Source organism: Zootoca vivipara, chromosome 2, assembly GCF_963506605.1.
Source record: "Zootoca vivipara chromosome 2, rZooViv1.1, whole genome shotgun sequence".
Lineage (NCBI taxonomy): Eukaryota > Metazoa > Chordata > Lepidosauria > Squamata > Lacertidae > Zootoca > Zootoca vivipara.
The window spans coordinates 68,128,626-68,141,133 of record NC_083277.1 but is presented as its reverse complement, the minus strand read 5'-3'; positions in this window follow the sequence as shown (position 1 = coordinate 68,141,133).

The following is a 12,508-nucleotide window of genomic DNA, read 5'->3' as shown; positions in this document are numbered from 1 at the left end:
AGAGGCAATCATGTTGGATAGCTGCTCTGGGGTGAATGGAGCTGAGTCTTATTAAATCTTAATGCGAGGTTTATTCCTGGGAAATGTATAAAGCAATTAGGTAGAAAATTCTCATGATTTAATTAGAAAAATGTCTGGGAAATGCTGTGCCACGTGACATTGCAGTTGTGGCCTGATCCTGTTCTCAAGAGCGAAAGGCCAAATCTTGAAACACACAACAACTATATTTAATTGTAATGTCTCTCTTTTCGGAGTGTCATGAAAACTTTAAAGGCCAACACATTTTGTGTGGGCTAGAATCTAGAGAAGTGCAGTTTGGGGGCGTGTCTTAATGTAGAGTGGCCATATTTCAAACAGTAAGAATACGGACAGAAAAGTTGTTGAGCTGTTTTTGGCAAAGTTGTTGAGTTTTTGGGGAAAGCGGCCAAAGCAACACTGCCAACGTGGGCTGCCATATGTCTGGATTTTCCTGGACTTTTTCTTTCTGATTTCCGCCTGGACACTGCTGCCGACTGCAGTATTCTGGATATGTCCAGGAAATTCTGGACATATGGCAACTCTGCTTAATGGTCTTCTTATAGATTAAGCTCATCCTACCGATGGCATTTATATCTCAGTCTGTTTCTGCTTTGCACTGTCAGCAAGAGAGAGATAAAAAGGTGGAAGATGACCGATTGCCGAGTCATCCTTTTCTTTTGCTCCACTTCCTGTCACCTGCTGCTACTGTTAATCCAGGAACCTTTGAGTTCAGCCTAGAAAGGCAGAGGTATTTATTCTTCCTTGCAGGCAGTATTTCATGCTGTGCTGACAGACTGCAGCATGCAAGCTGTGTACTAAGATGCCATCTTCTGGAAGCTGACAGTTGCGAGTGAATTAACAGTGACAGGAGAAGAAACTCTGCAGACTGGCTAGGCATCAGGAAGAAGTAAAGGGTTGTCTCCTGGAGCTGTTGGTGCTCTTTTCCTTTTGTAGCGAATAAGCTGAGCTTCATCTTAGACCACTTTAGCTTGTGTGTGATGAATCAGCATAAACACTAAGAATGCATGGACATGTAAACACAAATCAGGACTCAAAATTATTTTTCCTCTCGTGGTTTGAGCCCAGCTTCTCTCTGAATTTGCGATCCATTTGACGAATGCACTGGCCAATGAATCACATTCTGGCTCCTTATTCTTTTTACTCATGTTTCAGGCAATCTGTCCAATTTATAATTTGTTCACTGTTATTAAATGTAATGTACCTCTACCCTCTTCTTCTATTTTCCTTTAAGGGCAGAATAAAATTTTGAAATATTGACAAAAAATTCTCTGAAGAAGAAAGAGGAAGTTAGTAACATCAGCAGTTCCCAACCAATCAGTGCTACCCACCCCTTGTTTCTGCAAAAACCAGAAATTATGTTTCTTCCCCTGAACTTGATTTCAGGGAGTACTTCTTAGACTCATAGAATCATCAAGTTGGAAGGGGCCAGGAGGGGTCTGAACAAAGCATGGTGGATGCTTCCACTGTGGGCTCACTGCTACAATGTGCACATTGAGATTAGGCACGGGGGAGGAGTACTATTCAATTCCAATTTAAAATTTATATATACCAATTCTCACAGTACACCTAATTCTCACTTTCAAAAAAAAAAAGTGAACTGAAACACAGCCATCCTTTCAAATTTACACTTTCTGAATTATGCAGTGCAATTCTCCAGCAAAGTAATGTGCATAAAAATGCATATACTAGGATACAGTGTATATATAAAATTGTTACTATAGTAATTTGCAAAAATGTGTATTTTAGCAAAAATTCTATTAAAAACTGCATATTAGGAGAAATTTGCACCAAATTGCTGTTGAATTTTCACTTTTTAAAAAACACAAACTGATATGGAAATGTAAACAACTGAAGTTAAGAATGGGAAAATGAGAGAACAAACCTGGCATATTCAACTGTCCTTAATATTGACACATCTTAAAATACAAAGGAATGGCTAATGTGCATTCAATTTTCAAAAAGCATTGTTTAACTTCCTTTGGGAAAAACGTTCATCTCAGTGCTTCCAAGTTCCCTACTGCAGCTGACAGTAAATGAATAAATCTTATCCATCTACTCCCTTTTGAACTAGCTACGTTCTTTCAGTGCAGATAAGTACATAAGAGACACTACCAGACTGTGCAGCATCTTAATACTTTTATTTTTTCCCCAGCCAATCTTGACCGAAGGGATTTGGAGTTCCAAAAGCAATGGAACATCCATTGCCCATGAATTCTGCTGTGATCACATTCCACCATGGCTGGTACTGAATTAAAAGATGTAGCAAAATGCTCTTCCCTTTAACAATGATATAATGATTTTGGTCAATCCTATGGGCAGAATCACCAAGCGGATTCACAGCTATGTTGACAAGGCACTAGAAAACTGAAATGTCTGATGCCAGTTTTTTCAGACACAACAAATCCATTGTTTTGTGTTATGAGAACAAGTGACAGTGATCCTTGGACTCACATGCTCTCCTCCAACTTACCGGTATACAGTGTGGTCACAAGGAGATAACCAGAAGCTTCTACTCCACTTTAGATTAACCTCAGTTTGCCATGATGTCTAAATCCAGACAAATGGTGGTTAATTGGTACCATAGTCTGTTGAAACAAGCTGACTTCAAACCATTATCTATGGAATTGAGCTGTTTCAACTACCGGTAGTCATAGTTATGATCCATCATATTTTAGGGTTAAGAAAATACACTAAACTGTGCTTAAGCAGAAGTGTTCTTGCTGGAGGGGAGGAAGCAAACTCATGAGCCCAGGCTCACCAAGATTTGCTCTCATAACACTAAATACTTGGCTTAGTGTTGTCTAAACTCAGCCAATAATAGGGAAAGGTTAATGTAATTCTTAAGCATATTTAAAGCTTAATGCAGCAGGCAGAGGAAGTTGGTAGAAAGCCTGTTCAGATGAGTCACCTTATATATGTGAATAAATTACTAAGCAATTAGTGAGGAATATACTGTGAAAGATAATGACTTGGGTTCATAGATGCTGGCATGGCCAATTACAGAGGCACCTGACCCAGGAGCGCACCAAAATGAGAAATTAACTTTTTGTGTCAATACCTGTCATAAGACATAGGTTCCTTGTTGTAGCTCAGAGTTATCTGACATTTCCACAAATTTCAACAAGTAAAATTATGATAATACCAGGAAGTAGAATTCTACAGTTGTTGCTAGCTAAAGATCTGTATCAGGCACATAGAACATGGTACTCTCCAGATGTTGCTAGACTATAACTCTCAGCACTGCACCCCTGACCATTAGCTGTGCTGGCTAGAGCTGATAAACATCTGGAGGACACTACATTTCCTACCCCAGCTGCTATCTGCAACGTGGTCAAAATACACCTTTTTAAAAAAGCTTAATAGTAATCTCCTTCAAAAAATTTATTTATTAAATTTGTATACCATCCTTCATCTGTAGATTTCAGGGCAGTTCACAACATAAAAATACAAGATAAAAGACACAGCATACATAATAAAAACTAGAACAAACAAACAACAACCTAATAACCCCTAACTATGGCTGCATTCAGACAGCATTTTATTTTCCCTCATATTTCATTACCGGATTATTTTATTTTATGTGATATTTCACATGAGAGAAAAGCCACTTCTCAATATCTAGTGGAATCTAGCAGACGTTTAGCATTTTCTTTCCATAAGTACTAGAAAAATCCATTTGCAACTCCATTAATCCAGAAAATTATGGGTGTTTTGGATTGTATTCCTCCTGCAATTTTCATGGATCACGCCACCACTGCTCACAGGGCAAAATTTGAGGTTGTATTCCAACATACAGTTATTTCATGGGGGAGCAGAACCACCCATGACATGTCCAGTAACATCCGCTCATGGTGTTGGCAGTAACTGGAAACAGCAAACATACTGTGGTGGAGATGGTGGTGGGAAAGCAAAGGGAAGAGATGGAGGCTCAGCAAGTCTGACAAGGCCCATGAATTGCCTATGAGGAACAAAGATCCCTCCCTTGGCTCTCTGGTGGGATCACACTCTGGTATTATGACACATACTGATTCCCAGGAGCACAGGTGTGTGTGTGTGTGTGTGTACACACACTACATGCCCTCAAATCTGCTCCAACCCTCTAGAGCAGTTTCCGAAGGTGTGCCCAAGAAGTGAACTGGCGGAGAAGAAAGGAAAGAGGGCTTTTAAGACTCTGGTGAACTGCTAATGTGTTCTATCAAAGGTGGCACAGGGAATGTGGCCATGTTGACCAGCTCTGCCCCCAGTGCACACCCTCCTGCTTGCCTCACCCCTTCCATCTGCAAGTATATGTGGCCATATTCACACCATGTATTTAAAACACTTGGATACTGCTTTAGTCATGGCTTTCCCCCAAAGAATCCTGGGAGCTGTCATTTGGTAAGGGTGCCGAGAGTCGTTAGAAGACCCTTATTCCCCTCCCAGTGCTTCCATTCCTGGAGTTCCCCATGTCTCTAGGGATTGATTGTTAAACCACCCTGTGACTTGTAGCTCTGGGGCAGCAGTAGGGTCTCCTAACAACTCTCAGCACCCCTACAAGCTACAGCTCTCAGATTTATTTGGGGGAGGATATGCCTGTTTAAGGCAATAGCATATATTAAATGTATGGTGTGAATGTGGCCTGTGAAGGCTGCCTACAGACTTTTGTACTAAATGCATAGACGTGCAAGGAAGGGCTAAGAGCCTAAGAAGAGCCCTGTGTGACTTGGACCGATCTAATCCAACAGCCTGTTTCTCACAGTGATCATCTAGTTGGCTATGGGAAGGTCACAAGCAGGACATGAGGGCCACAGCCCTCTCCCACAGTTGTTCTTCAGTAACTGGCACTGAGAGACCTACTACCTCAGATGCAGCAAATAATATACAGCCATCATGATAAGCAGCCATCCAAGTTGGTGGCCATTATTCCATCTGTCTGCAGAAGCAAATTATGTCGTTTAACATCAACTATGTCTTGAATCGTTTATCATTTGGCATCTTTAGATTATGAGAGCAGGAGAAAAAAATTCATTTCAAATTTCTCTGCAGCATGTACAACTTCTCTTCACCCCACCCCTTACTTGGCTTTAAAAAAATACACGAATGCTAAAAGGGGTGGCTCTGTGTTTTATGTGAGAATCCCATCCTATTTATACCCTTTGCATCAGCTCGGAATAAGGTTATTAAAAGTAAACGCATTTCTGGCTATTAAAAGAACTAAAATCCCTTTGCCTTTCGAAAGACTTCCAAGAGGTAGACTCCTATATATTTGCAATACGTGCATATGAATATTGTTTAAATTAATGTTTTTTGTGGAATTTCTTCTTCCCCCCCCTCCCCATAATCAGAAAATACTTTCGGAAATTGCTCACTTATTTTCTGAGGTTTGATTATCAGCTGAAGTCAGCCACAGTAAAATGATAGAAGGTCCAGTGTTTATGGGTTGCTGCCACCTAAAGATGGGAAGTAATAAGGACACCCAGGGAAAAAAAACCTTTAAATAGCTTTCTCTGCATTATATCATGTCTTCAACAACAAATGGTCAGCAAGGGAGAAGGGAGATGTCTTGCCATTGCGGTGAGGAATTGCCATAGCTTACTTATGCCTCCGCTCCCCCCCCCCAAAAAAAGCTGGAGCCAATATAGCATAAGTGTGGACATGTGGCATAGCTTATGTGGGCAGCCTCAAATAAGAAGCCAGGAAGAGGAAGGGAAATGGGGTTAATTTGACACTGGGGGAGTTTTTAAGATGCAAGTAGGAAGGAACTAGAGAGACATGAAGAGAAATTTCTCTAGAACTGTGAATATTCCTTCTAGGTATGCAACTAGACAAGAGCTGTTTTGCACCAGAGAATTGTCAAGGCTTCAACTGTCTGGTGAAACAGAAGGCAACTGCAGAAGTGGTTGGGCCTGAACTATTTTCTCACATGTGAAGCTTCTTCACAATATCACTGCCCACAACTGTTAGGTTTTTGAACTTTGAATTTGTCCGCTGTTTCCCTCCCAGCCACCACGTTTCACCGTACCCAGTAATCTTTGGTGCAGATTGTGTCCCCATTCTGCTCCCACCATAACCACTATTACTAAAAGAACATAAGAGATTTGTAGTATTTCAGGCAACTATTCTAACCCTTACATAGCATAGTGTGCTATGATCTTTGGCAGAGGACCAAAAATTTGGTTTTTCATAATAAATCTCCTTCCTTAAGGCTGTTCTATCTTCCAATTAACATAAGTGGCACCAGGAGCTTGAACTGGGAATCCTGCAGCTGCTAATTCCCCTATTTTTGTTTGCAGGGTTGTAGATTGGGCATGGTTTAAGCCCTAAGATAGAAATAGGGCCTTAGAAGCCTCTGGCTGATAGTTCGCCTTTTTCCCTGAGTAAAACATTCCATGGCCTTCTTCCAATGCTGCCTTTCAGTTTAATTCCTATACCTTCTTTCTATCCATGCTGCTCTTTGCCTCAGATACTAACCTGCCTGTATCCTGCATGCTTTTCCTTTGTCATACTTACTGTTATGTACTGAGCTGAATCCTAGAACAATAGGAATCAAAATCAGCAGTCTGATTGGTCCGCAGGAGCTACCCAATCCAACTCCAGGTGGAAGTGAATCCGCAACCTGATTGGCCTGCAAGAGCAGCCAATCAGGCGGCTGGTAGAAGTGTATCTGCAACCTGATTGGCCTGTAGGAGCAGCCAATCAGGCTGCAGGCAGAAGTCAATCCACAACCTGATTGGCCCACAGGTGTAGCCCTGAAGTAGCCAATCACGCAAGGCCCATTGTGTAAATAATGTATATAAGCAGATGGTTTCGGGAAAAGAGCGATTTCTTCTTCTCCTTGATGACTATGAGCTGAATAAAGAGCATGAAATTCACTCTCGACTCCTCACACCCTTCACTCCTTTCATGTTTTCCTCTAAGCAGGCATCAGTTGCTTGTTGAGTTCAGTTTGTCTTTTGTTGTCAGCCCAACCTGGCTACTAACCATGTTCCCTATGGTTGACTTGGGCAGTATCTTTTGTGATAACCAGGACTGGAGCACACTTCTGGTTAAAACCTGCTTGGGGCCTGGCCCTTAAGAGTGCAAAGTGCATCATAATGCATTCTATAGCAGAGGCTATGTGTTTAAAAAGTAATAATTAAAAACTGATTTTAAAAGGTCAGTGCACAATATGGAGTTCTTAACAGCAGGAAAATGTTTCTGTCGGGAGGGGGGAAAGGAGGATTAAATATTTAATATTTAAGAATGTGAAGAATTATACAGTAAAAGACCATGCAAAAGTTATGAAATTAGCCATTTCATAACTTTCTTGTGGTCTTTTACTGTATAATTTCTTAGACTATTATTTCCAAATCCCACACCACATTGTAATAGTTAAAATCAACAACTCAGGGGAAAGGCCTGCAGGCGCCCCATTTTCAAATTATCAACTTGGTTTGCAAGTTGAACGATACAAGAGAGAACAACGGAAGTTAGATAATTCTCTGTTCGGTTGTATAAATTTGAAAGACAGGCTTAAATCACATGACTGTCCCAGTTAGGGATCGGAAATGAGGTAACGGGCAGCACTATAAAGCACTGCTTTTTATTAAAGCTCAGAACCATAATGCTAAGCTTTGTACTTGGAAGTTGTGCAGTACACCTCAAGTCTGTATCTGGAACCACCTCTGATATACAAATCTTTTAATCTCTTCTCCAGGAATACACTGGAAATAATAGTTGCAGTAAATTTATATTCTGTCCTGGTGAATTCTTTTTATCTGCTGATTTTGCAGGGCAGCCTTCCTAACAGTTCACATTAGGACTTCCTAATAGGTCAGGTTAGGACTTCAGTTAAAAAAACAACCCACGGAGGATTTCATGTTTACAGTCATATAAATAGATCTGATAATGCCGTCACATGGGGAAAGATCAGTTTCATTTTCTTGGAATAAAGAGGAGCAGGCAAAGCTCATCTCTGCTGTGGTTATAACACACCCTCTCCTGCTTTTGAAATTTATGTAATGGCAGTGCAGCCATAAGGCCTTGGTTTTATCCAGCGTAGATTAAATCTAAATCAAAGGCTGCAACTACATTTCCAGATACAGAATCAGCTGTTTGATAGTCTACCACTTCCTCTTACTGTACAATGTTGCAGATATTAGGCTATTAACTAGCATTTCCCAGTATGGGAAAATATTTGAATCGCTAAGCTCCAGAAAAGAGACTCGAGTATCGTCAGTCAGTTATTAAGGACACATCTGAGGAGGTGCTGAAATAGGAGCATAAGGTTAGAGAAGGATATGCAAGACAAGAAGGCTGGTGTCCATGACAGTCAAATACTCAGTGCCACAAGCGTATTCCACAGAGTCCTGGTTTTGAACTGGAGTTTTGATGCCTGGGGTAGACTTCTCTCGGGAAGTTTGCTATGTCACAGTTCCAAACTCCAGCTTAAGCAGAAAGACTACCTATTGAGTGCAAAGAGTTATTAATACAACACTAAGCACAGCTCTCTTGAATTTTTAAAGAGGCACAGCACAGGAACTCTCCACTACAGTATTGTCTGTCCACAGTCATTGCATCCAAAGGAAGTGTTCAAACACACACAATAAAAACTGTTCCGCAAACCGTTAAAAAAGAACACTCCAAGGATAAAATTGCTTCTTTCTTTTGCTGACATTCTGCCTTACATGCAGAAACTCAACAGGCTGCTTTCTCCATTGCCTTTTCTGCATTTCAAGCCTGTGAATGGAGCCTGGAGATCATTCAGAACCAATAAGGGAGGGTACACAAAAGATCCATTTATTTGGTGGATAGAACATTAATATATAGAAAAAGCTATAGCTAGAGTTCCTAAATTCTACTAACTGGTTTCTCTTAGACCACCTGGCTGTCCTCTTAGCCTATATTCCCACAATCATTTTAGTCCTTAGCAATTAATTCCACATCTTTAAACTTGAAACTCAGTGCTTTTCTTTTAGAAAATAGGTGCTGGTACTCACCATGAAGTTTTTACAGTAACTGCCACAATTTTAACCAATGCTTTTCTAGTAAAAAAAAGTGCCAGTACTGTGTACCCTTGAGGGCAAAAAAGCACTGATGAAATTTTAAGAATAGAGAATTAGGATGAAATGTGCATATTTACATAATTTGCCTGATATTCTGAGCACATAATCCAAATTTCATTGAAGCAAAATATAGAGGGTTTCTTTTGGTTTAATAATAATAATAATAATAATAAATTTTTATTTATACCCTGCCCTCCCCAGTCAAAACCGGGCTCAGGGCGGCTCACACCAATAAAATTACAATAAAACATAAAAAGCAATTGATTGAAATACAGATAAAAATACAGTATTAAAATTTAAAATTAAAATGCAGCCTGATTTTAAGTAGTCTATAAATCCAAGCTATGAGGGAGGAAAACACAGGGGTCAGACTAAGTCCAACCCAAAGGACAGGCGGAACAGCTCTGTCTTGCAGGCCCTGCGGAAAGATGACAAACCCCGCAGGGCCGTGGTCTCCTGTGAAAGAGCGTTCCACCAAGTTGGGGCCAATACTGAAAAGGCCCTGGCCCTAGTAGAGGCCAATCTAGCCACCTTATGGCTCGGGATCTCCAGAATATTGTTGTTTGTGGACCTTAAGGTCCTCCGCGGGGCATACCAGGAGAGGCGGTCCCGTAGGTACGAGGGTCCCAAGAGTAGATACAGTTTAATCAAACCATAAGTCTCTAAATACTGGAAAATCATAGTGGCAATTCTACTTCATAGCCCAATGGAAAGGCACTGTGGATAGAAACTTGGAATCGGTTGTAGGAAACCAAGGTACTAATCCCAGAATTTCTCTACTTCATTGCCTCTCTTGTAATCACACACAAACACACACACACACACACACACACAGAGAGAGAGAGAGAGAGTAATCTAGATTAAAAGTGGCCAAGGATTACTTATTGTGAATTTCTTGGTTTTAAAAACCAGCATTTCACTTCAAAACAAAGAGAAGAGCTAAGCAGGAAAACACTTCACCCCAATTTCCTTGTATTTTCAAGGGGAATCTGCATTTGAAACACACATTTCCAGCATAATTTGTGACACAGGTTTGGTTTCTAAACACAAGCCCCAAACATTTAATGAGAAGCAATCTTAAATCTTTTTTGAAAACCCACAAATCTAAACACAATCCACCCACTTTTCTGCCACCATTTATTAAGTCAATACTGATAATGCCAAGAAAGACTTATAGTTAAAATATATCAGTATTATACAAGCAAATGTTAATACCAATTTAGTGACTATAATATATGGAATCATTGTAGAATTGGGAGGGATTCCAAGGATTGTGTAGTCCAACCCCCTACAAAGCAGTCATCTCAACAAATATGTATGCTTTAGTCTCACTAATGACAGTGGCATACAGAATCATAGAATCATAGAGTTGGAAGAGACCACCAGGGCCATCCAGTCCAACCCCCTGCCAAGCAGGAAACATGGGACATGGGACACCTGAAACTATTGTAGGAAAAATTAAATTAGACACATTTCATTCATATTAACATTTTATTAGTGAGTTTCTTCCAGCACAGTCTTAAGAGTTACTATCCTTTTAAATGAGTTAGCAAGCCAACTCTGAGTGGCAAAATAAAGTATGAAACACTGCCAACTCCCCCCACAAAACACAGAAATAATGAATGAATAACCTCAGGAACTGCCTGCTTTCTGGAAATAAACACTTAACTTGCTAAATAAGCTAAAACTGCCCCATGCTGAAGAAACCAAAGCAGTGGGAGAAGAATTCCTTCGTCTCTTTCTTTGGTATTCCTACCGAAACCATATAAAAGTAATTTTGTTAACAGGAGAGTGGTTGGTTTTGAGAAAACACTAAATTAGTCCTTCCTCTTGTTCTCTGGTATGGCTGTGAGGGAGAGTTGGTTATCATAACTAGTGGTTATCATTAATGAATACAAACAAGCTTGAACCCTAAACTGGTTAATCTAAAACAGAAGCTTCAATTTCTTCCTCACCATCACACTGGAGAAGAAGAGAGCACATAAACCAGGGATAGAGAATGTGTGGCCCTCCATACATTTTTGGACTCCCCAGCCAGCATGGCAAATGATCAGTGATGATTCGAGTTGTAGGCCTATAGCTGGAGGGCCACAGGTTCAGCGTCCTGAACTAAACCATGGTTTAGTGTTATGTCCAAACATAACCAATGTCTGATTTCTCAGTCTATAAATACTGGCAAGGTACTCCAAGAGAAGACTGTAAAAACCCAAAGGGGAAAAGGATTATCATATCACAGCAAAAAAGACAACAACACTGGGCTGGAACATGAATTGCCATTACAGAAGTCTACTGATGCTTATCACATGTTTGTTATGCCCCATGTATCAAGCCTCTGCTTTGCTGCCAGTTGGGGATCCATGAAAGTTTCCCACATGTGAAATTAATTTCCTACATGGAGAGACATTAATGCCTTGTGTGGAGCAGTCCTGAAATTGGGGCCCTAGGGTGTGAAGAAGAATAGGGGCATGTGTTAAAAAACAAAACCTGCATAATGCTCCTTAAAGCATTAGCCTATTCATTTTAATTCTTAATACCTCTCCCCTACTGTTACAGCTCAGAATGAGACTGATAAGGCATTCCTGCACCATTAAACAATATATCCGACAGGATGGCTTCTTTCTTCACTAGTGACATGACAGGCCAAGTCTCCAAAATGCTCTTGTCGTCACACCTCTATTTTAAAACCCTAGAAAAATGTTTAGGTCACAAGGTGGAAACCTCTAGCTGTTGTATTTCCTTATGCATGCGTGAAATATTATGTGATAATTACACTCATATATGAAGGTCTGCCCAGTCTATCAGCTAATAGGATTGTGTGTTCAGTCCATAATTCAGTGATGGGGAAACCTGTGACCCACCAGGTATTGATGGGTTGTAACTCCTACCGTCCCTGACCATTCACCACACTGGTTGGAGTTGATGGAAGCTGGAGCCCAAAAACATCTAGAGAGCCACAGATTCCCTATCCCAGAATAGTTGAAGGTAAAAAGCAGATCATCTCTATTCCTTCATGACTTCATATCTGAAAGGACAGAAGATAATCAGTAGGGTATCTGATACCGCAGTATGCACAATAATGTAAGGTGCTTAATCTACTGATTCATTTAATAAGCAAATGTAACCTTTGGAAGTATCCGAGGAAAAATAGAATCCATCTAGAAAAGATAGTAACTTGAAAAAATTTCCCAGATGGACTTACAAGAGATTAAAGCACAGGTGATGGTAAATGACCCTCTCCTCATTTATTCAAAAAAGCTTATATAAGACAGATCTCATATTTGACTACTGAAAGGGTTCCAGTGAAAGTCAAGACACCCAGAAAAAGTATCAACAATAATCTGTATAAATGTATTCAATGCCCTAAATTAACTTTATTGGTACAATACTGGGACTCAGATGGTGATTCAAGCACAAGTAAATTAAAGAATTACTCTGCCTCTCACCAA